The sequence below is a fragment of the Mauremys mutica genome, chromosome 10 (genome assembly GCF_020497125.1).
Source record: "Mauremys mutica isolate MM-2020 ecotype Southern chromosome 10, ASM2049712v1, whole genome shotgun sequence".
NCBI classification, from domain to species: Eukaryota; Metazoa; Chordata; order Testudines; family Geoemydidae; genus Mauremys; species Mauremys mutica.
The window spans coordinates 8745551-8770543 of NC_059081.1; the positions used below are offsets into that span (position 1 = coordinate 8745551).

A 24993-nucleotide genomic window follows, 5' to 3' on the forward strand; every position below is an offset into this window, starting at 1 on the left:
TGTCCTTGGAGGACCACAATGCGTGCTGAAGGGATGGAAGGGACATTGGCCTACCAGACTCACTGTATGGAAAATGGGTGATTTCTGGTATGTTTAATAAGCAACTAGGAATTTGTATTGGTTTTTTTTAATGTTTTCTCTGTTTTTGCCCTATGAATAAATGTCCTTTGCTTTCGAAATGCTATGGAGTAACTTGTGACTGCTGGGACATGCTGGTTATTGTTCTTAGAGAGAAAGCACAGCTCTCCTTTGTGCTGGCCCTGAGGCAGACTGGCTTATTGAGGGATATCAGAGTGGATGGCAGAGGGCTGTGCAGTCTTTAAACCCCAGTCAGAAAGGAGTGGGAAAAGGGTGCCTGCCCTGAGACAGGTCATGGCTTGAGTCCTGAAACCTGACTGGGCACTCCTGGAGAGCACAACGGAGCGGGGAACTGAATGGAGGGGGTTACTCTAAGGCTCTGACAATGGGCACCATCCAATGCCATTGATTGCAATACTGTCTGTCATCTCACACAATGACACAATGAATTGCCCTGGTACTGTAAGACATTCAAATAATGACTCCTGGGTGGATAATCCTGATGAATGGACTTTGTAGGTTTGACTTCTAGGCTGGGGAGCTACTTGTGTTTCATTTCCTTTATAATCTTTCATCCAGTACAGTGAAATCATGCATGAATAAATGCCTGGTAATAATAGCCTGCACTGCTCTTTGTGCTAGGATCCCATAGGATCTCACAAGCTAAGCAAGGTCAGGCCAGGTCAGTGCAGTTCTTGGAGAGGATACCTCAAAGGAACACGTAGGTGCTTCAGGAAGTGCTGGGTGAATCAGGTGATGGCACTCTTACTTCTGAGTCAGTACTGACCTGGTGCCCCAGCAAGTTGTTAAAGGGCACTCTGGCTGGATGTGCTGTCTTTCAGAGGAAACAGCGGTCCTGACCACTTTGTTTATTGAAGATCCTGTGCTCTCTTTGTATGAGCAGGAGCATTAATCACCATGTCCTGACCAAAGTCCTGTCTGGGTAAATGAACTGTGATTATAAATAAGCTCCCTTGTACATGATTTGGTTATTGTATATGATTCACATCCTGCCCTATCTTAGGCTGTATACAATGCCAATCAATCACCATTGTATTTAAGAACTGAGAACTGTCTTGAGACACTGGTGAACATTGTTAAACAGATGCTGCATTTTGCCTCAGAGGTGGCTGTATTTCTATGATGAGTGAAGTGATCCCTATATACCTGTGGCTTACCATACAAGGGTGTTGTGAGATTTAATTAGTTAATATGGGAGTGTAACTAAATGAGAAACTGACAAGAGCTTATTAAAGCTGCTCTTTGGCTCACATTTCAGAGCCCATCTCATTTACACTGGGAATTTGAAAGTCCCATTCACAATATTCTGTAATTCTACTGACAAGTCCAAAAGTAAACTAAATAAAAATACTCAGTGACATCCCCCTGACCTAAGGATCTCAAGCCACTTTGCAAATGTTAATGATTTTAATACACTCAGCTCCCTGCAAGTTAAATATTATCCCAATTTTACAGATGGGAAACTGAGGCTCAGAAAGTTGGTTATGACTTGCTTAAGGTCACAAAGCATAATTAAAGCCAAATAGAACCCATATCTTCTGACTTCCTGTAAGGTGTTTTAACCACTAGACGATGCTTCCTTTCAAACTCTACACCTATGAAATGCTTGTACTTGAAGTGTTCTTTTGAACTACAGGTTTGATTATGCTGTGGGCTTTCTGATGGTTCTGTATGCTTTACTCACTTATTGTGTTATTCTCCTGCTACAATTTGTACTTTCCACTGTTGATTACAAGATATACAATGTCCAGGGCTTTTATATTTTTCTGTACTTATGTTTTTCTGTTTTGTTGTTGATGAAGATGCATCCAAAAATTGATGAACTTTCTCTTCTACAGGAAATAAACTCTTTGAATTTAGTAGGGAAAGTTGGGCATCAGCAAAAGAAACATTCAGACATACGCATAGCAGGGATTCACAGAGGATCTCTATGTACTATTCTATCAGAGAAGTTTGCACAGTGATCATTGGCCTGAGGTGAGTATGTTGAAAAGTGTCCTGGTATTTGATCATGTGTCTGTTTTGTCATCTTGTGGTTTAGAGATAGGAGCACAATTCAGTTGTTAATTATTACATTTTCTGAACACTGAAGAGCAGTCTGAACAAATAAGGTCCTCATGGGAATACAAATACATAACGTGAGTCCACTGTTGCCAGAGTTTATTCTTGTGTGGTCAGAGGGAAAAATGGTGTGTGGCATGAGATAATATTTTCCAGGTTAGACTTGGTTCATGTCAGGAATATCACTTATTGTCTGAATATATAGTAGAGCCTCGTGAAAAGGGGCACCAGCCATAACAGCTGGTGTCTGATTGCAGGGTCTGGCCAGAGCTGGTACAACAGGGGGTTTGCTATTGGTCAGTCCTGCTACCTCTAAGCAGTACTGGGATTGGTTGGTGGCAGGGCACTGCCCTGAAAAGGCAGTGCGATGCAGAAGCAGATCTCCTCCTGCTTTGCCCCACACAGTATTCAGGATGCTCAGGACTTGAATAGGGAAAGGGGAGAAGGGGAATGACAGGCATTGCTGGACAGGTTCCCTTTAGGTATTATCTTCTTGAAGGATTGAATTTATTAATAAAGCTGCACCTGCTTGACTGTAATTAATGTTTGCCTCCATCCTGATTTGTTCTTTACAAGGATTAATTTGACTAACCACCATTTTGATTGTTAGAAACTATATCTAGATCCATAGAACAGCGAGTTTGTCAAATCAAGTATGTATATAGTAGCAAAATCTCCATGAGCCAAGGTGAGAGTGAGTTCTGCAAGATAATTTAATGCCAAGGTTAGCAAAGGCTGAACGCAGCAGAACCAGTAGGACATGGTTTTTGGAAAGCCATTTCAGATCTATGGTGCCAACTCCTCTTTAATAGTGATCACTAAAAAATAATGCCTCAGCAAACCCCTCTTTTGAAGTTAATGTTGTCTCTTCTGTAGAATAGTGTCTATCATCTTGAGGGAATCCCAGAGCACTTTACAAACATCCCAATATTGTCATTTCAACCACCTCTAAAGTGGAATGTGGCATATTGAATGATGCACATCTACACTGCCCAATAGTTTGGTACAGGAAATGAAGAACAGTGTATCTACTAGAAACTTCAGAGGAGCAGGATGGGGCAGGATTTAAATGTGCAGAGGTTGCTACAATGAAAATGTGGCCTGGACAGTGGATCTGACATCCCTATCCTTTTAAAACTGTTGTGGGATTTCTAATCACCCTCTGAGAATAGGACCACAGGTTTGTGTGCTATCCAAAAGACAGCAATGGATTGGTTGACATTTATCTCAGGTAACCAAGATAGCGATATAATGACTGGAAACGTTTTCCAACCCAAGTAGCTCTTATAGCAACATTTTACACAGCTGCTGATGGTTTACCTTTAGACTTTTCCTTTGTCTTGCAAACAAAAGCTTGTCAGTGAAACTTGGGATGTTTTCTTGCTATGGGGAGGCACAATCCTGTGAGGTTCTAAGTATCTTTTACCCCCAATGACTTTTCTGAAAGTGGAGGGATCTTAATATGGTATATACTCAGAATCTTTCAGGATCAGGCCCCTGGTACATCTCAGCATATGTGGTGACTCTCTTCCTGCTTTTGAACCTGATCCAAGACCCATCGGACTTAGTGGAAAGATCCCCATTGACTCAAATGGGCTTTGCATCAGGTCCCTTGTGTCGACCCTAGTGCCTGATTTTCTTTTCCCATCATGCTCAAGTCACATGATGCTGTTCTAGTCAGTAGAATTGAGAATTTTAGCAATAGTACATGAAGATTAATTGGCCTGTAAATTATGTGAATACTGTTACCAATCCTAATGATATCTGTCAACATGAGATTACGTTTTTCACTCCACGGCAGCTTTGTGCTAAACATTTCTCTTACCACTGGGCTTGTAGAAATTAAGAGCTAGGTATTAGATGAACTAGACTATTTCCCTGTCTCCCTTCTCCTGCCACCCAGGATTATTCTCCAAACTGTTTTTTGTAGTGCTTTATTCACACTAATTTTTGAATGTCTCAAGTGATGGGGCCTCTAATCTCTTGCTTTAGTATTAGCAGAAATACAGTAAATTTGTATCTATTCTGGTACTGGAAATTTTTTTCCTATTCAAATACAATTTAAATCTTTAAAAATATGAGTCAGAAATAATGGATTGCGATCGGTGGATGATTAGACTACTATATAAATACATTTCAGGCTTTTCATGGAAATCAGTGTGGTCATTGTCAATTCCTGCCTGTGTCATTATTCCATATACATTCTAAGTGGCTAAACACTCCTGTGGTGTCTCTGTGGATGTTCAACTTTATAGCATCTCAGCTCCCAAAGTATATCTAAAATGGTCTTTGCCAATAAACTATTTCATAGGTAGCCAGTATTACATCTGAGTCAATAACAGGGTTTTTGTTTCAATGACCAAACTGAAAAATAAAATATATTGAAACAAATCATGTTGACTGGAAATAATTTGTTTGTTTGTTAGTTTGTTTGTTTTCAGCAAAATAAATAAACAAAACAGAAAGTTATTTTTTGATTGACTGAAGTAATTCAACCAAGCCAACCTGAAATGTATAATTTCATTCTCAGGCTTTATAACCCTTTGTAAAAAAAAAACTAGATTCAGGCAAATTTCAAAACAAAATGTTTTGAAATGAAATATCACATTGTTTCATTTTGACTTAAAAAAAAACAACCTCTTTGCTGAATTCAACACAAAGTTGCAAATAGTTTTGACTGACAGCATTTTTCAGTGAATAAAATATTTGTCCAAAAAATCTTGCTCAGCTCTAGTCAATATGCATATTTATTTGTAATACATATGTATACCTTTATCTTTCCAATGTTTCATGTGATATCCAACTCAGAAGAGTACCCAGACAATAATTCTTTGCATCTTGCCACAGCCTATTGGTAAAATGGGTCTAGCTAGCCTCATCGTAAGAGGAAGTACTGATATTAAATAATGACTCCAGTTCACAAAACCAAAGCCTATTTAACATAATAAATTCTTCCCATGTGGCAGTTTTGGTTGTGTTTCATTCATGAATAGCACCTGGTAGGGTGACCAGATGTTCCGATTTTATAGGGACAGTCCCGATTTTGGGTCTTTTTCTTATATAGGCTCCTATTACCCTCTACCCCCTGTCCCGATTTTTCACATTTGCTGTCTGGTCACCCTAGCACCTGGTGACAAGTAGGTTCAGTGGTGATCTTACAGAAAAGGGGTATCTAAGCATTAATCATTCATGATAGCTCTTCATAAAAGGAACACCAGGGAAAACAAAAGTTAGAAACCCATGCTTTCTGAAAGGCACTTTAAAGTAACACTAGTTTCAGCAACCAGATATTTTCACCTTCAGTCAAAATATGATTCAGTTGATAACTAAAATATACATTAAAACTCAAGGCAATGCAGGAGAACAAAAGACAGCAGAGTAATATTTAACATGCACCTACAAAAATATTAATAGCCTCCACTTTCTGAAATAATACAAAAATGTAATTTACTGACAGCAAAACAGATTGTTGTAAAAGAAACTCCTGAAATCACCCGATATCAGAATCACAATTTCCTGTGTCACAGGTTATTGAGAAATTGCTTCTTTGAAACCTAACAATTCAAGGAATAATGACCTAACATTGTTCCACTGTGAATTGGGGCCAAGAGATATATTTTTACAGGTAGCAACAAATAAGAATAAACCCTTGCGAAGAACAAGGATGCATAAATCCTAAAGCACACCAGAGAATTCACATGTTTTGACATAAGCAGTCTACAAACAATATAACCAATTTGAAATATATTAGGCATGATTGCAAACATTATTTGTCTCTTCAGCAAAGAGGGGCTGAACTTTGATGGGCAGTGGTGTATGAAGGCTATTACTTGGGGACATGGGCCTACTCCATTTCCATATTGTATTATCACTGAATTATTCACCAAGTAAGATGGAAATTCATGCCTGGTAAAGTTCTAGATTTCATTTTACATTGAATATCTCATGCTGATGATGCTGTGTTTCTTGTGCTGATGGTGACATTTCATGGTCATCTTGAGAAGCTGGCCAAGATTTAGAAAAGTGTCTAGGGATTTTGGGTGCCTGATTTGAGACATCCTAAAGGGGTCTGATTTTCAGAAAGTGCAGAGCACCTGCCCTCTGAAAAGCTGAGTATTCAAAATCACCAGTCATTTTTGAAAATTGTAGCCATTATTCAATTTCCATGGGCCACTCCCAATGGTAGGAGATGATATCTCAGGAAAGAAAACACCAGCATGTGAGAACTGTGTGATGTGGTGATGGAGTCATGTTCCTGCTCTCATAATTCTCATTTATATCTTTCAAAAATTCTGCTACAGATGCTGTTAGTCCAGAAGTCACTTGCTTTGCAGAAGTGGCACTAGAAAGAACTGCTCCTTGTTTGTAATTGTCAGAGAAGACTGTCCCTAGAAGGGCTGACTCATTGAAGGAAAGACAACAGTACAATGAAAAGATTTCAATAAACCTTTAGAGACAGTGCAAAGGGAAAGGAAAAGAGTCATCTGTATCTGAAGCAGACTTACTTGTGGAGGCAGGATGCACTCCTGAGTTCAAGTCCTAGCTCTATCAGCAACTCACTATCAGGCCTTGGGCAAAGCACATAATCTCTCTGTACCTCAGTTTTCCCATCTGTATTCACCTACTTCAAAGGAGTGTTTAAGGATTAATACGTCAAGTGTTTTGAAAATAAATACTAAGTATTATTACTGCTACTGGCCACCCTGGATGTTGTTTAAATATTTCAATTTTAGGTCATAATATTGTAAATTATAAATTGCTCAATCCCAAGGATGGTGAGCTGGGGTTTGGGAATTGATCAGGGCCTCAATATTCTACAAGATACAACAAGTTTTCCCTCTGATCTCTGAGGTTAGTGCAAAATCTATTCCCTAATTTTCCCTGGTGGAATTTAAAAATGGATGCCAAATTCCAACAGGTCTAATTAATTTCATATTTGAAAGCAGGGGTTTGCTCCAGCTGCCTTGTCCATCTGCTGATTGCCTGGTGTTGCCTTATACACCTGTTTATCAAATCATTTACCACCCACATGTACTATTTTGCATATCTCAGCCCCCCACCCCTGCCCCACTCCACCAAATGTCCGGAGAAGTCTTTTGACCCAGTTATTTTAAAAACATTTACTTTGAAAGAGAGAAGAGCCAGGAGGAACACTAGCAATCGGGAATAAGCACACTCATTGGCATGCTGCTCCTTTCCCATTCCCAATCACTCCCCAGGTAGACAAGTCATTTATCGCCAGTGTGATCACTAACTCAAGAGGGTACAGTTAGAGGGATGGATTTCATGACTATGAAAACCTGCTGATTGGCATAAGAAAAATTGTTCATAAATAATTTAGCATTGTATGCCCACGTATATCAATGCCCTCATTTCTGAAATGCCAGGTATTTCTCTAGCTGTGTGTAAACTAGGATGTGTAATTTTCATACTTCTAAACTGGAACTATAGATAGTGTGGTAGAGAGAGACCCAAATCAGAACCTCTAATCTTAAACCCTTTACATTTTGGGGTGTGGGAGCTTTGGATTCAGATTTCTAGATCCGAATCTGCCCATACAACTTTGGTTCTGGGTCACAGCCAAAATGGAAGAGGGCCTATTTTCTAGTTCAGATATGGGAAGATCTTAAAAGAACAGCTTGAGGTGTTTAACACTGTCTTCTTCTAACCCAATTAGGGCCTCAGTTAAGCAAAGCTCTTAAGCATGTGCTTAAAGTTAAGCACACACTTAAATGCTTTGCTGAATTGGGGGCCATGCCTCTAACTCAATTCTAAACTGAATATAAACACTGTCTCCTTGCTCATGTTGGGTAGATACCACATACCAGTGGAATACTTTATAGATATTATCACTTTCCTGACCTGTGAGTATTGTAGTTGCAGATAAAGGAAATGGCAAGAATGGATCCTTCAGGTAGAAGACAAAAGAATATCTTAAGGAAGCTAGTGTTGAAATGACACTTTCTGATAGCTGACATGTCTGTACTTGGTGGGGAATAGTGAGGGAACATGTAAAGGTTTACACAAGCTGCGGCACACACAGAGAAGGTTCCTGCCCCAGAGAGTGTACAATCTAAGACAAGAGACAGCTGGTGGAGACAGACAGGAGGACAAGGAAACAATGAGACAATATTGGTCAGCATGCTAGGCAGTGGTATTATAAATGGTGTTTACTTATAGCTATGCCTTCCCTTTGGCTAGCAGGGTTATTGTTTTTAAATAAAAAACAACTTGTGTATTTTGTGCCAAAAATCTCCCCTATCCTCCCAACCAACTCCTTTTGGCTATGATGTGCTTTGTTGTTAATTTGTTAAGCATCATAGGTGTATGTGATGTTGTATAGGCATGAGGCTACATTCAGTCCAGTGCAACTTTACTGACCTCAATAGAGTTGTGCTTGTTTACCCCAAGACTGAGTTTGGCCTATAGTCCCTGCTGCATGGAACTAAATCAGACACACGTAACATGGTAGAGCCAAATAGAGAGTTTCAAGGTACTATGTATGTCCTAGTGATAATTCTAAAATAATTTTAAATCTTCATCCCAAAAGAGAACTGCATTTGAATACAAGGTTCTGATCCTCCAATTGACTGGGTGCATGCAAACTCTGTTGCAAGCCTGAGGCCTAAATCTGTCATGGAACTGCAGTCAGTAGCTTTGGAGTCAGAGCAGAATACTTATCTGTGAATTCGCTGGTAACAGCTACAAAAGTGTATTCACTGTTTTCCTTTTGGGATTTTGAAATGACCTGCTGGGTTTATCATGAGGATGGTCCTTCTGGTGGGAAAATCTTTAGAGAAAAATTCTAAAGAACCAAATCAAAGATAAATTTCCGTAGGTTTTTTTCAAGCATCCTATAGATAGATACAGACTTCTGGGTACTCAGCTAAACAGAATCGCTTAATCTTTTGGGATTCAACCATCACCAGTAACCTCTTCACAAATGGGAAACATTTCCAGCGTAATCTTGACACAGTGGGCCACTCTTTTCCAATGAAATTGCACATATGCATCTGTGAGCTGAATATTGTGCCATATTACTAAAATACTGACAGGATCAATCCCTCGTCCTTTCTTTCTGTCTTAAAAATGTGCCCATCCAAAACTCTGGGCACATGTACACTTATAAATATACAATAATAATTGAGGACCAATGTCTCACAAAGTGATCCCTTACCAGATCCTACTCAACCTTCTGTCCAATCATCCCTCCCTGTATCTCTCCTGCCCCCACCACATCATTCCTCCACAGTAGGAAAACCCTAGGAGAACAAGTGGATCTTGTGATATGATCTGAAGATTAACAAATTCTTTTTTTAGAGAATCAAACTGGTAAATGTATTCCAGGGTAAGGACCTCTCTTTTGAAACTAATGCAGAGAAGAGGCAATCTTTGTTCCTGCCAGAACTGACTCTGCCCCTATGGAAACCAAAAGCTCAGTCTGAATCAAGTGACCTTTAGTGCAAAGTGCAATTAAAACTTCTGACAGCGTAAAATGATATCTCCAGTTGGAGGCAAAGTTAAGGGTTGGCCAAACTGTCTATTGCCCAGAATTGGTCTGCTAACTTTGACTTCATGAATGTGATGGTAGAAGAAAAGGACCTCTTTCTTTCTTCCTGCACTGGCATGGCATAAGATTTAAAATTCTTGGGCACAAATGAGTTGACTCAGCCTGAGATTTTCACTACTGGCACTCTAGCTGTCTCCCCAGCACTTCTCTCTACTTCATCTTTCTCAGGTCGTCAGTATTCCAAGGTGTCCCATAAAGACAAAGCTGGAAGAGGGTGCTTAGGAGCCACACATAGTACTAATCATGGACAAAAGATTGCTGTAAGAATGTCCTACTAGGCCATTGAAAGAGTGGTCCGAGGGCTGGGCAGTCCTTCTCAAGATCATCTAAATGAAATAACTGGCACAAGGAATGCCCTTAAACAGTAGTCTTTTACTGCCATCCAAAGGTTAAGGCAAAAACTTTCAAACTCGAGTGCTTACAGTTGAGGCACCCAGATAAGTAGCCTGATTTTTAGAGGTGCTTAAAATTGTGAAGCAGATCTGGCGGTCTAGCTGGACTGCATGCAACACCAGTCAGGAGGGAGAAGGGTTTGCCAAGCTGGCATAAAGCTCAGTCTTTGCACTCTTCTACACCTGGAGATGCTGTGTGCAGAGCTAATCCACTAGCATAAATTAGAGCAGCCCAAGGGACTGAAACTGCAGCTGAGGATTGGTATAGCATAGTGACATGCCCCCTTTACTCCGGTCATGTCCTTATACTAGAAGCAAAGGAGGGAATGGAGCAAAACCCTTTACAGCACAATCCTTTCAGGGTCAGACACCAACACTCTGATCAGATTCTGTGTGGTGCCACACACTACATCTGGCTGTGGGGGTTTTATAAACTTGTAATAAACCCCATAGCCAAAGAAATCAAAACACAGACAAAGCTTATTGCCGTAGGCAGCCCAGATTGGTGATATCGTAAATTAAAACTGCTGCATTTCTCACTGATATTAATATATATGAAACAGATCAATACACACTAAAGCTATTTTGTCCCCCGTCCCCATTAGAGTCTCACTTTAAAAACATATGGGAATTAAAAGAAATAACATGCTTAAATGGAAAGGTTAGTTAATAAGATTTAGGGAAAATCTTTAATGAATATTTTGTCCTACTAAAGATGGTTCTGAAATCTACATATGTTTGCAGACAATTAGGGGCAAATTGTACATTGACAATTTACACCTGCCGAGACTATACCTCTTAGGGCTTGATCCAACTTCCACTGAAGTTGGTGGGTGTTTTTCCGTGGACATCACTAGCAGTTGGATTGGACCCCTACACAGTATGAAAACAGAACAGCAGAGAATCCATTGACTGTGTTTTGCTGCGTGGACTTGAAACTCTTCTATTCCACCACTTCCCTAACTTGTGTGGTTATTGATTGTAAAATATTGTCCATTAAAAATGTCTGTTACAAGAAATTGGATGTATCATTGTTCTTTTAAAAAATAAAGCATTTTAGGGCCTGATCCAAAACCCAGTAAAGTCAGTTAGCATCTTTCTACTGCCTTTAATGGGCTATGGAACGGGCCTTTAGAGCATGTGGCGATCCCATCTAGATGAGCTTTAATATTGTGTTTGCCTGCTATTGTATTTGAAACAAAGCAATGAGCTGCACAAAGGAGGGGGGGAACAACTCACACAGCCTTTAAGAGTTTGGAGCATTTCTGAGATAACATTTTATTCACGTAGCTGCAGTATTTTTCCATCTACCATAGACTTAAAGCCAGCTGTATTCCACCTCTGTTCCCTCAGAAGATACCAGTGAGTTGTTTTTACAGCCCAGTTAGGAGTCTCAGAAGTAATGCAAACTTTAGGTTTAGCTTGTTAACTGAGTTCCAAATACTCCAAGTTAAAAATAAAAGTTATTGGAAAGCCAGAGCCCACTTAGCCATCAGTCTAACTGCAGCCTGCCACTAGCCAATGAATCCAAGATGCTTAGAAGTGACTTCACACAAACACAAACTTTCTTTGCCAAAGAAATTAGGGGTGTTTTGTTTGTTTTGTTTCAGATTATTTCCATCTGGTTGAAAAAACTACCAGTGAGTGAGTGTGAGAGAGAATTCAAACTGGATACAATGTGCCAGCTATGCTAACTGATTGCCCAGAACACCGAAACCAGGTATGCATGGACTCATTCTTACCCTGCCGCTGGGCCAGGGAGGAGGAAATCAACCTGCCCAGTGCTAGGGAATCTGACAGGTTTCTTGCAGGGAATCCTAGCTACTTTTTCTCCTCCGCTGTGCTTTCTCTACTCCAGTATGTGAGAAAGGCCCAGCCCATCTGGAGCAGCAAATGGTGCAATTCACTGGGGGAGAAAGAGAGGTGGGGAGGATTAGAGTGAAAACAGATTCGGCACTGGATTTTGACTATGGAGATCATCTGACTTGAGTTAACAAACCCAATTCAATTTAAGAGAGTGGGAGAGAAAAGTTTGTTTCCCCTCCCCCTTCTTTTTTTAAACTTTCTTCTTGTGTCGGTGCTTGAAAGACAAAAGCTCCTCTCTCCTCGCCCCCTACAGTCCTCCTAAACTTCAGCGTGTGTGTGTGTGTCGGTGTCTTACGCTGGGATGATGGATGGCAGAAGTGCAGAAACACGCCAGCAGCAGCAGAGGCTCCCGACACTTTTTTAAACTCTCTCCTCTCCAAACTACCATCAATGAGACTCCTCGGAGGAGGAAGGGAAAAGAGCCAAGCTGAAGCCGGGATTTGTGGTGGTGGCGGCGGCCGCAGCAGCAGCAGCTTTTAAAAAAGGCACCAAAGGGAAGGACGTCTGGAAAGTCCCTCCCACGCCCCCCCAAGTTTATGATGGGGGGCTGAATGAGCAGCCCTGCTCCGGAGCAGCTGCTGGCACGGTGAAAACTTCCTGGGTTCTCTCTTTGGGTAAAGTTGATTTTAATGATTATCCCTTTCTCTTTGGGGTGCCTGTGTTTTGAGAGGGAGAGTGAGGAGGGGGCTGGGAAGTGGGGAAGATATTTCCCTAAACTGCGCCGGATCATGCTTCCCCAGCACAGGGGTCGAGTCAGTCCCCTGCTGCCAGTGTTAGGCGCTGCACTTTGCCAGCAGGTAAGTGGCACGGGCTCGCCTGCGCTGGTTACCGTGCGGTGGAGGGGAGCTTTAGCTCAGCAACTTTGGGCAGCGGGTTGTTGGGCTGTAGGGCTTGGCTCACTTTCCTGCTTGTTTCCATTTCCGAGCTGGGGCGGACTGAGCACGAGGGTGCGGGATCCCGATCGCACCCGGAGCGGAGCCTGAAACTGAGAGTCGTGGTCGTGTTGCGCCGTGTTAATTACACCCCTGCCTGGCCAGACTGGATCCCCGGGGTCGCCTATTGCTGATTCCGCGCGAGATCCCGGCAGTTCCGTGGTGTTTCCCGACCCCTCTTCTCCAGCCCGCCGAGGTGTAGATTGCTCGGGGGAGACCTTTGCTGCGAGAAGCTCCTTCCTTTCCCCCCACCTCCCTTCGCAAAGCTGCTTAGATGGAGCCTGAGGGGAGGTGGGGGGGGGGGTGCAGCCCGCTGCTTCCCTGTCCTCTGGCCGTGGATGGAATTGTTGCATGCATCTTACTGTGGGGTGCCCCCACTTCTCTTTTGGGGGTGCAGTAGTAATACTGGGACAGTGATTTCTACTGGGTGTAGTGGGGACCGGTGCTTGAGTGACAGTCACTTCCCTGCAACTTCTGCCCAGTGCTGCACCCAGGCAGTGCCGAGACCTTGTTTTCCGGCAGAAGGTCGCTTTGCTCTCCAAAGTGATCAGTGAGTTTACTGCTGTATTTTAAGTTGCCCCCCACCCGTCTCTTTCTCCCCCTCCCCCCGGGAGAAGCAATCTTTCAACAAGTATATTTGCTGAGGAATTTCAAAAATCCACTGCTGCAACTTGATCCCTGTGTGATGAGGAGCGGCTTGGGGAGAGCTGGGCGCCAATCCTATTAAGGATTTAGAGAGCAGAGAGTTTCCCCCTGGATTCAGTGGCTTTCAAACAATCGGGGGGATCGGCTCATCTAGATGCCTTTTCTGCCTCAAGTAATTGCTGTCATTTCCTAGGAAACCTGATTTTTTTCCAGACCAAGAGATTAGGATGATTTTTCAATAAATAAAATAAGATACTGTACAGAGTTTGCCTGCAATAGACGCTGTGACTTTCACTCTCACCATGAGGTGTGTGTGTCCAGCCACAGACAGAGTGCCAGCCCAGTTGAAGGATTTTCCAGTTGTACACATACTACTTGATCACAAACTTGGAAAGTGGGATTATTCAGAAAGTTTTGTGGGCCAAGATTAAGTATCTATCCCACAACTCTTTTACAGAAGGCAAAGCTCTGTTTTATCTACCATGTGTAGATATTCATGTATGTATACACATAACACTGCAAATTTTGAAAATGTACTAGTACAGCCGCTCCCCCCCCAAATATACTAAACCATCTTTTATCACATTGTTGATGGGGAAAAATAAAGTGTTAGTGAACAATGGAAACAAAATACTAGCCCTGGGCGAGTGATAAAGTACATTTTTAAAGGCTATTATATGTGTATATTTCTTTGCATATGAGTGAGTGTGCACGTGTGTATATGTATATGGGTGCGTGTGTGTATATATAACCAGTTATATATAACTGAACACAGTCTTAACTACGGCGTTACTACCACATCTCTCTGTGTGTGTATGTCTAATCTGTTTAGATTTCTCTATATTTGATACAATTAAGCCTTCGCCCTCCTTTACAACAAACATTGAAACAAACATTTTTACTGGGTTATGATGAAGTTTATAGAGTTTAATGACTATAGACAAAAGGAGCAGTTGTAAAACTTTTTTTGCAATTGAGGCTCTTGGGATGTACAAGAATTTGAAAGTAAACGTTTCACTAGCATGCTGCATAAAATAGCATTTAAACAAATATTGTATTGGCATGCACTGTGGAGCTAGTGCCAAGAAAGTAAAGTAAATAAACCAGGAAATCCAAAATATACAGATGTGGAATAGACTGATTTGTTATAAGACTTACCGATTTGATCTGTTTGTTCTAGCTACCTTACTTTTTTTAAAAAAGATTTTTTTTAGGTTACTAAAACTAATTTGTATAACTTTGCTAGGGGAAAAGCAGAGAATTCTGCCTACATTTTACATTTACCTGGGAAAGGAAACCCTGATAAATTGTCATTTACACTACTTGATTGCTTGAAATGCATGGTAATTGTTGTATATAGCATGTACCTTTGTTGAATTGGTTTGATTCAGTTTTTCTGAGCTGTGGATATGGTAATTTGCATTTGGGCTGGAATTCCAGCAAATTTTGACACTTGTCAAACTTTAATTTTACTAAAAAATGGCATATTGCATGTAATTCAAAATCTGACACATTTTTAAAACATGAATTAAACTCAACAGGATTTTTTTTAGCGCAGTTAGGTTTTTGAAACTTGTCATACTTTGATCAGATGACCTACCCAGAATACCAGACAGTGCACGATTTAGTAAAGTTGAACTATTATTCTATGGATCCCTGTCTATCCAACCTTGTCTTGTATGTTTGTAAAAGAGCTAATCTTTAAAGAAAGGTGAGGTAAGATTCACTTGATCTTGAATGTTGTTATTGTTTAAGTATGTGACTTTGAAGTGCCCAGAAATGCAACTGCTGTTCTTCAAAAAATCCAACAGATCTTGTGGACTGTTTCCAACTTCCTTTCAATGTCTCTTTTTTTCAGTGTGTCAAAGGGGATGTATACAGATGGACAAATATTATTTGTATTTGTATTAGCTCATTAATATGAGAAAAAAATAGAGAATTGGGTCCAAATTTTCTCTGATAAACTGGAGTTGAAGTTACTTCAGATTATACATGTATAAATGAAAACAAAACTTGACCCTACCTCTCTAGTACATAACCTAGATTTTCATGTCACCTTAAATTTAAAAACAAAAGAAAAGAAAAAACAAAAATGGGTAGTGTTGTTTCTTTCACTGTGAAATTATATAAATGACCACGTTTTTGGATGAGATTTGAAAAGCAATTGAAATGTTTACGGTAAAAGACTGGTATTGTTTTGCTGTTTTCCTTATTCTGGTTACCTTAAACCTGAACCAGGTCTTTTCCTTACAGTGCCTTGCTAATGTCACCAGACAGAAAGAACTACTTACTGTATGATGGTTTTGAAGTTACGTCTGGGAGACTATCAGTGATTTAAAGATGATTAATTTTTTTCCTGATCCTGATATTTTACTTGGTGTTTTTAAAGCACCTTTCAAACACTTGATTTATTGTTTTGGGACAAGGTAGCACATCAAAATAACAACACCAGGATGATTCTCAATTCTTAACTTTAAAGTAGAAACCGAGTTGACTGCCTCCCCCTATTTTTGGTGGCCTACTGTAAGCCAGTTGTTTGTCCTGCAATCTGAAAGATACACAAATACGCCATGCTTTTTGTACTCTGAGAAGTGCTCTGTTCACAAATTTCCAAGTGCGGATTAGTGAAGATAGTGAATTCAGTAAACAGTCACCAAAATCTATGTTCATTTGTGCAGCAAACACCTATCCTTTGCTTCTCCACAAAGAGGCCACTTAATAATCTGGTGGAGGATTCTGAGTCAGTGAGTTTTTAAAAGAGGCTACTTTGGAACATTAGATGTGACTATAGCATCAAACTAATTAGTTGCCACTCCAAACCATAGCTTCCAGGGCTTCACAGAAATTTGATATTTGCACTTCCCACTCACAGTTTAGGCAGCTCATTCAATAGTCTGCATTTCTACTGTTGGAGAAGATTGCAAAGCATTGGTTGAAAACTGCACAGCTGCTTTATATACCTGTATAAGTATTTTAAAGAATTGTAGCAAACATTGACCAGTATTCAATATCTTACAGCTACTTCTGCTACATTCCCAATACCACCTAAAAATAGATATTCAGTAATTATGAGGGATAATACAACAAAATAAAACCAGCATGAATGATTTCCAGTACAAGAAGACGTGTTGGGAAGCAAGCAATAATCACACACATACATAAGTGTGTGTGTGTACTATCAGATAAGAGAGACATAGCATTAGATCGTGTAAACAGCTGATCAGGAACAGTTATCTGAAATCCACTGAGAAATCATATATCTGATCTTCCACACTAAGCTTGATGTGGGAGGGATAAATTATTTAGGCTGCTATTTGTTTGTGTCCACTAGTTTTGAGTGTGCAGTTTGAGACATCTAGGGCCTGATTTTCATAAGTTCTACGCAGCAAGAACTTCAGTAGGATTTATGGTTGCTCATCCCCACTGAAAATCGGGCCCTAGATGTTCTCAAACTGGACACCCAAAATCAGTGGGCATTTTTGAAAATAGGGGCCTTAGTGTCTTGTTCAAAGCCTGATGGTAATCAGTGGGAGCCTTGTCCTGTTGATAAATTTGTTCATGTCTCAAATCTTTTTGAGACTGTCACCTTTAAGTACATTATAAATATCTAGAAAGAATGAAATTAGAATTTTAGGTTCCAGAATTTATTATTATTATATTATTTCTTCTACCTTCTAAGCATTTATTCTCATTCGAAAGGAGTTTAGCAGCTTCATCCTGACTCAAGGCTTTTCTTTTCGTATCTGCAGGAGAGAAAAAGTTTAATTTTGTGAAATTGCAAGGGTAAGCTTTAAGCTGTCTTTGACATTTTGGTTTAACTTGAATAGGTTAATGTGTGTGTGTGTGTGTGTGTGTTTTTTTTTTAAGAAAACAAGTTGGTGGGAAGTGTGTTTTAACTGTGAGTACCCGATTTCAGCTATTAGCATAAGAAAAAAAGTTTTAGTGCATTTACTATTGTATTGAATGAAGAGTTCCAACAGTCAGGGAAAAGAAAGTGAAAGGCTGTAAAGAAATGATGGTCTATTCAGATTATTCAGCAGCCCAAAGCTCTGGTCATCTGCCTCTGAAATCTGTGATCGGGATATCACTTTTATCTTCCTGTGCCTTTCTCTTGCCTTTTTCACACGTTCACTTTTGTCAAGGTTTATTGATCACGTTTTCTTCTCTGCAAATCTGTGGAAAATTTAATGAACCAAAAACAACAGTGAAATAAAAGGAACTTTTTATTCATTAGCGCTAGATTGAATTTTTTTCTTTAGCCTGTACCCCCTTGCCTCCCATGTGTGTGATTGTGTAACTGTAGTACTTACAGTAGATACAGTTGAAATGGCTGCATTAGTAATTTCTGTTCCAGGGAAAAGTTTATTTAATGTGTGTGACCTAGTACTAAGTCTAATTCTTTACACCTCTCTCTCTCTCTCTCTCTCTCTCTCTCTCTTTGTTGTTGTTGTTACTTTTCTGAGTTTCAGATTCTTGACTGTGTTGCTTATAGAGTTAAATATGATAGTGTGTATTCTGGAAAGTATTTACCTTTGCTAGAATGAAACCCATTTGCTATCTGGTAATTAAACCAAAATTTAAATGATTGCAGATTACTAGTAGTTATTTACAACCCTGATTGTTTTGGTGCCATGATCTTTGTTCATTACACATCTGCTTTACTACTGTGCTGCCCTAGAGCCCTTTGTGATGCAAATGTTTTTGTTAACTTACAAATAGTTTCAGTATCTAGACCATCTCAGGTGACATAGTTAAAGTTCTTCTTTTCTCCCAGCTGCAATGAAAAAGCTCTAATTAAATGTGGCTTCCAGTATGATTAAGTTTTGCTGACATTTTCCATGCAGCAATTTACCTTTATGGAATCTGTTGAACTATGGCTCTTTTTCGATCCTGTCATTGGGGGTGAGGGGGAAATTTAGCAATGCACTTTTTAACATTCATTTTGTTTCTGCAGCTTGTAAGTGTAGGAAAATAAATGAAAATGGAGGTGCACATCTCTTAGAGAGATTTCTTTGCTATCTATTGAGACCGTTACTGTTACTTATTAGTCTGAATGAAATACTAAAGTGCAAAACCTAAAGGGAGGAAAATTATAATGTTCTGCAAAATGATCCAAAACATTTCAGTAATATTACTGTAAGTTGTCATGCTTTGGACCATTACAGCAGTACTGTGTGTAAGGGATGGGTTAACAGCTGGTGTAGGGCAAATGTCCCTAGATATACCATAATTGTATTATAAATTTTGAGATATCTGTGGTTGCACGTGTTTCATACACTTCAATGATTGTATTCGTTATAGGAATACACTCCTGTGGTTTATGCTTCCACCTGGTCTATTCAAAGGATTTTCTACCCTGCAGGGTGAATTCCATTGAGTAACACTGGGTTCCTACTTAGAAAAAGTAAAAACACTCCTTTCCTCCATGAAAGGTGAATTTTAAGGCTCCAAGACTGTGCTACATGCATGCAAATAAACAATGTGAACCCAGCAAAGCCTTTGCAGAGTAACATGCCTTTACCTTACTGCTGTGCAACTAACTAAAACCTGTATGAATTCAGAGCTCTGTTCAGTTGGGAGCTGCAGGATATTATCGATTACTCCAATTCCTTTAATGTTGGCAGGACAATTTCCATTTTAAGAATGCTATGAACAGCTCAGCTGAACAAATAGTTTTGTGGGGGTTTTTTGGGGGGGGGGAGGGGACGTTCCCAATGTGATGCTGTAACATTGTACCTTTGTACTTGATAATTATCACCATCACAATTTTGAATGCTCATTTACTGAGAGTTAAATACAACTTTATTTTTACCTCCAGCTTATAGAGCAAGGATGTTAAATTATATTGTGAGTGGGTGACCTGAAAGTTGTCTATCAATTCCAGTTTTATTAGATATCTAATGATTTTCAGTAGTTTGATGCAGTTATTACTATTAACTGAAAAACCCTTTAAATAGCCAGTCACTTTTTTTCAACTTCATGAAAAGAAGTATCTTTAGCTAAAATTAGAGTTTATTCCCCCCTCCGTTGATCTGTAGGGTCCTATTAGAGAGCCCCCTTTTATCAGCCCTTCTTAAAAGAAAGATCTGTTGATTACTGTGGTGTTAAAAGAGCATCAGTTCCAAAGACCAAGATAGGTCCTTTTCAGAGCAATCCTTCGCAATGCCTCTTTGTGTGGTGGACAATGCAATAAGTCAGACAGGACTTTTTGAGCCACATCTATAAGGAACTGTAAGGGCCACTGAAGTACACTTGTGTTAAGTTGAATTGATTGAAATTTAATGGCTGTTAGTGGCTATGAATGGTAATGATTTTCTAGTATCTTTATCATGCTTGACATTAATAACTGGAGAGTGTGTATGTGTGAAGCCAGTGTGTTGTTCATTTTTAAAGAAGCTTTCTCCCACTCCTCTTTCCCATAATTTAGTTGTTTTGATGCTTTAAAAAATCTCAGGCCTCAAAGAGCATGTACATCTTGCCAACATAATTTTGTGCTCATGATTTTTATTTTTTCCAATTCCGACATAAATCAAACTACAATATAACGAGCGTGATGAATTTGTTTTACATACCATCATGAATTAATGTTATGCAAATGGAAGCTTTACAGGTACTGTGATTTACTTAATAATTGCAAGTTCTAATATTTAAGCACATTCATTATGTTTGAGTTTTAAAAAAGTACATATTTTAAAATGTGAAATGTGAGATTTGTGTGCATTTGCTGTGTAAGCACATCTTGAGGGCTAAGAAAGAATCAATCAGCGTTTGCTTTGGGCATCTTTTTCCTCTAGATGGTACAGAGATATTTCAAACAGAATAATCAAATATTTGTGTACTTGGGGAGAAGGGTATTGGTGAGGAAATGAGGCTTTAAAGTCTATGAAGTAGTAGAAAACTGCAAAAACCAAGTCAATTCAGCCTTTTTTTTTTTAAAGGTCTGCACAATGGGTTTTACTATGCAAAGTAGTCTTTGTTTCATTCCTAAATCTGCACTGAGAATCATTCTGGGGGACTGCAGTCTCTAACCGTACATTCAGAACAATCTGAAGAAATGGTGAGAGCTATAGGCATTCTGGGTCAAAGGTGAATGTGAATGTGATCGCAGGGTTTTCAGTCTTTGATATCATTTTTAGAATGCTTCCCAAAGGCTAAGGACAAGGGAGAAGAAGTCTGACACATAAATATATCTTGAATCTCTGAAGATAAGAATAGATTTTGACTTTATTTCTCAAAAAATTGAGGTCACTCTGGACTGATGACAGACTGAAAGCCCATCAGTCAATTTTTTTCAAATAAACAGACACGAGGAACTTCTGTTTGATACATTGTGTGCGTACAGGTAGTGACAGTATGTTTAGGTTTTGAAGTTTGTGGTCCAGGTGTCAAGGTTTAGAGTAAATGTCTGGTCTTAGTTGCCCAGGTAGTCTGAATCCCATTGAATTAACAAATTCAAAAGTAAGCTTTTCTGAGCAGTATTCAACCATACTGCATATTTGTCTGTGGATCCTGGAGCTTTTAGTCAGGTGACTAGACCCTGAGTAGGATCTGGCTTTCGACCATTGTTCCCAGGCAAATCCATAGGAATATTGACAGGACAGCAGGATTTCACCTGATGTGTAGTAGTCTGAAGGACTGTTTATGCAGTTGTGTGTCTCTTTTTAATATATGGGAAAAATTAACCCCGGTTCTCCACTCAAAATAGGAGGTAAGTGTTACATGGGCTTTTTAAAGTGCCTTTTGCAGAGGGGTGAATTCCCCCCATGTGCACAGTGGTCAAGCTAATCATCTTGTTTTGGGAACCACAGCGTTGGTATTTCCTAACTAGAGCTGATTGAAGAAATTTTGGCAGAACCATATTATGTTAAGATATGCGGTTCCGCTTCCATCAAAATAAAAATACTTCATGAATTCAGGTTGAGATTGACAGAATTTGTTTTTGGAAAAAAACTGGTTGAAAAAGTCCCAAGGAGTTTAAAAAATGTAACTGAATTAAATTTTTAGCTATATTGTTCTGAAGTGACTTTTTCATTTTGAAATTAAAAAATGAAAATCAAAATGAAATGTTTTGATAGAAAAAATATGCATTTCTCCCCCCTTTCATAGGAAATTTCAAAATTTTTGTTTTCGGCTCTGATTTGGAATATAACCAAATCTCAAAATCCTTCATGACACAGAACTTCTGTTCTCCTCACAGCTCTATTCCTGAATATTTCTGTATTCTGAGCATTAACATTGCATAAAGTTGAACACGTGAAGTATTTAGCTAAATCAGGGCCATAATCATAAGCATAGTTTGACTTCTATATGGGGGTGGGGGGCAGCTCCCATCAGGCCAATGAGGCTGCGGGGTGGGGAGAGGGGCAAATTCTACATCTGTCTGAGGCTTGCAGTTTGGGAGGGCAATGCCCTCAACCTACGTCCATGGCTATAATGAATGTATTAGTCTTTCATTTCCTTGTGTGTGCAAGGTTTTTTAAGAGAAGAAAGTGGAGAGAACCTTTGTACACATCTTGGTTCCACTGTCTCAAGGACTCCCTTAAGGCACCACTTTGTTCCTTAGAATATATTCTGATTGCGTCTTCTAGTCAAAGCAAAATTCTTGACACTTGTACATTTACTCTTAGAGCTGTGACGGTGCCAGTCGAGTTTTGGAATATGTGATGACATCATTCTGCTAAATTCAGGGCCTCCAATAGTTGGACCAGAATTCCCACTTTGGGACTAGTGGATATTATGTGGTGGTAGGAGGGGTGGGGGTGAGGCTGATTCCTGGAGGATCTGGCAGCTTGTAGAAGGAGGATTCTAATGAAAGGAGGGAACATTAGCAGTCAGGAGGGACTTGGGCAGTAATAATAAAATAGGAGCATGCCACTCAAGATTAGTTACCTGTACCTCTCTCTTTTCAGATGATACATGAAGAAGCACAGAAGGTTGGATGGCTTTTCCAACCGGCATCGCTTTCCTCTGGTCTCTCTCAGACTTGTGTGCTTAAGATGTAAATATGTAGAGCATATGAAATCTGCGTTGTATGCACAGTCTGATGATCGCATGCTCCAAAAATCACTTTAAGGGAGGGAGAACCGCCAGGGGGCAGGATAAAATGGATCTAATGGCCAAAGCCCATGTGGCTTCCTCTTTTCCTTGTTCTCATATGTACACCCTTCCAGGATGAATGGACCTGCCAGTGTCACACAGGCCTGCCCTCCATCCATTGAAGGCAGGCTAAACTTCAGTTCTGTGTGGTTCACTATGTGTGGATCTTTGGAACGAGACCTTAAGAATCACAGTCCTGTGTGAATATGAAACATCCAAGATGCTTTTTGTGAAAGCAGGAGTTTATCCCGGTTGCCTTAATCATTAGTTCCCCTCTCCTACCTAATGTGGTGGTGTGTGTGATTGGCTGCCACCCTAGAGATGACTGCAGTTTAGTGGCCCTGTAATGAATACAGGGCTCTTTTTTCTCTTGTTATATGTTAGATGCTAAGATGCAGGCTGTGTTTCCTGTTAGCCAAACAGCATACCTTCTGGGTGTACTAAATCACCCATCCCTAAGAACAGTTGTGTAACTTACTGTGGAGGCTGGACTGCTGAACCATTGGTGCCGAGGTTCAAACAAAGTGCAGTGCTGCAGGTGCTGTTTTATAGGCTGGTTGCTTTAAAATGTCTCACCTTTCCATCTCTACTATTTCACTAGCTAATATGAGCTAATGGAATTTAGGCATCATATGTTCCTCCTTCTTTCCCTGGAGGTTACATGTTTCTAAGCACCCTTGAGCATGAGTTTTAAGGTCACCAGTGGCATTTTTAGGTCACAAAACTGCAGAGTGCCCTGTCTTCGAGCCAGGTAATGAAATGACTAATTAGTTCTTATATCACTGTGGTTATCTTATCTTTTTCTCTCACTTGGTTCAGTTCTGAAATAGCATGAAGCCTGGTAGGGGAAAATGTTTGAGAATTATTTCATTTGAAACTTAGAGATAGCTATGCTCTTGGGTCTCCAGATGAGAAGTACTTTGCACTTACAGTTCGTTTCTCCTGTGGCTCTCAAAGCATCAATCATAATATGTTCTCAAAGTTAAAAATATCACTAATATCAGTATCTGTGTAAAACTCTTATAATAATGGTTCAAAACACTTCAACATACAATGGTAGTATTATGGTTTAGGTTGGGTTATTAATGGAGGATAAGAGCAAAGGTCTCTAGTGTACATATACACCTCTACCCTGATATAACGTGACCCGATATAACACAAATTCGGATCAGTGCTCCAGGGGAGGAGGGGGGCTGCACACTCCGGCGGATCAAAGCAAGTTCGATATAACGTGGTTTCACCTATAAGACGGTAAGATTTTTTGGCTCCCGAGGACAGCATTATGTTGAGGTAGAGGTGTATATATCTGTGTAAAGGTACACTGCAATTAAACTGTCCCTTTAAACCTTCAGATCTAGACACACTGGACAATGCAGATCTCTGGGTGTATCAAAGCTACATTAACCTATTTTAGTTTTCACTTTTCTCAGGTGTTGCTGGCATCTGCTCATGACAGATGCTTTGTGATAAAGCCGTCAGATCAGCGTGCCTTTGGAGATACCAACCCTCCATGTTGGTACTTGCAGAGTGCTGTATCCAAATATTCTTTAATTGTCTTATTAAGTAGGGAATTAAGCTCTGCACTTTGACTGTTTTGGTGCCAGTGGCTCTTATTGCAGGCTTTGGCATGGCACCATTCTTCTTCTTCTTCTTTTTTTTTTTTAAGATCCAATGTTGTTTTAATTATGTGGAAATTGAGTTGGAGCATAAAATCTGATGAGAACAATGACTAATTTGGTATACGGTATGTAAACTCAGATTTTATGTCCTTCCCTTCAGAATATTATGTGGGGTTTTCAGTTCTAATGCTTGTGATGATTTAAGAAATAAAAAGCAGAAATCCTTACTGTTGCCAGACCACAGGCTCCTTAGCGCCAGACTTAGAGACGAGCTTCACATGTTGTACATTTTAAAAGCGTACCATGTGTTATTCTTTAGCTAGCTCAGCACCCCCCCAGCTATATAATCTCTTCCCCAGCCAATCTAACAGATTAGCTTTAATTAAATAAACTTTTCTCTTACCCTGCTTCCGTGCTGTCGTGGGACCGTGGCCGCAATTGCAGTATACCTATCTCCTGATATGAAGCCATCTGCCCAGTTAAGGGTCTAAACTCACAAAAGAGATTGGAACCTGCCCTAATGTAATGGTGTCTCTTCTGCTTTAAATCATTGCTTGATATTGCTATTTAGTCCTATGTTGTGCATTAGGATCAAAAGCTCACAAGTGGCTAAACATATGTTTAGAACTTTTTCTCAGGGGATGTAACATGTTTCAGTTTATAACTGGGTTAGTTGCAATCCAGGAGTCTAAAATGGAGACTCTTCGTCATTG

At 39.9% G+C, this 24993-nt stretch overlaps 1 protein-coding gene across 12 annotated transcripts in view; it reads left to right on the top strand.

The window, feature by feature from the left end:
* The window catches only part of GLI2 (GLI family zinc finger 2), a 406855-nt gene that overhangs the window by 135937 nt on the left and 245925 nt on the right, over positions 1 to 24993 (top strand). For 11 of the 12 annotated variants that reach the window (XM_045033089.1, XM_045033083.1, XM_045033085.1 and 8 more), the window contains 3 exons: positions 1938 to 2076; positions 11733 to 11842; positions 12242 to 12602. The gene's annotated coding sequence lies outside the window, so the exon portion shown is untranslated. The remainder of the gene's footprint in view (positions 1 to 1937; positions 2077 to 11732; positions 11843 to 12241; positions 12603 to 24993) is intronic. The other variant, XM_045033082.1, reaches the window with a different exon arrangement.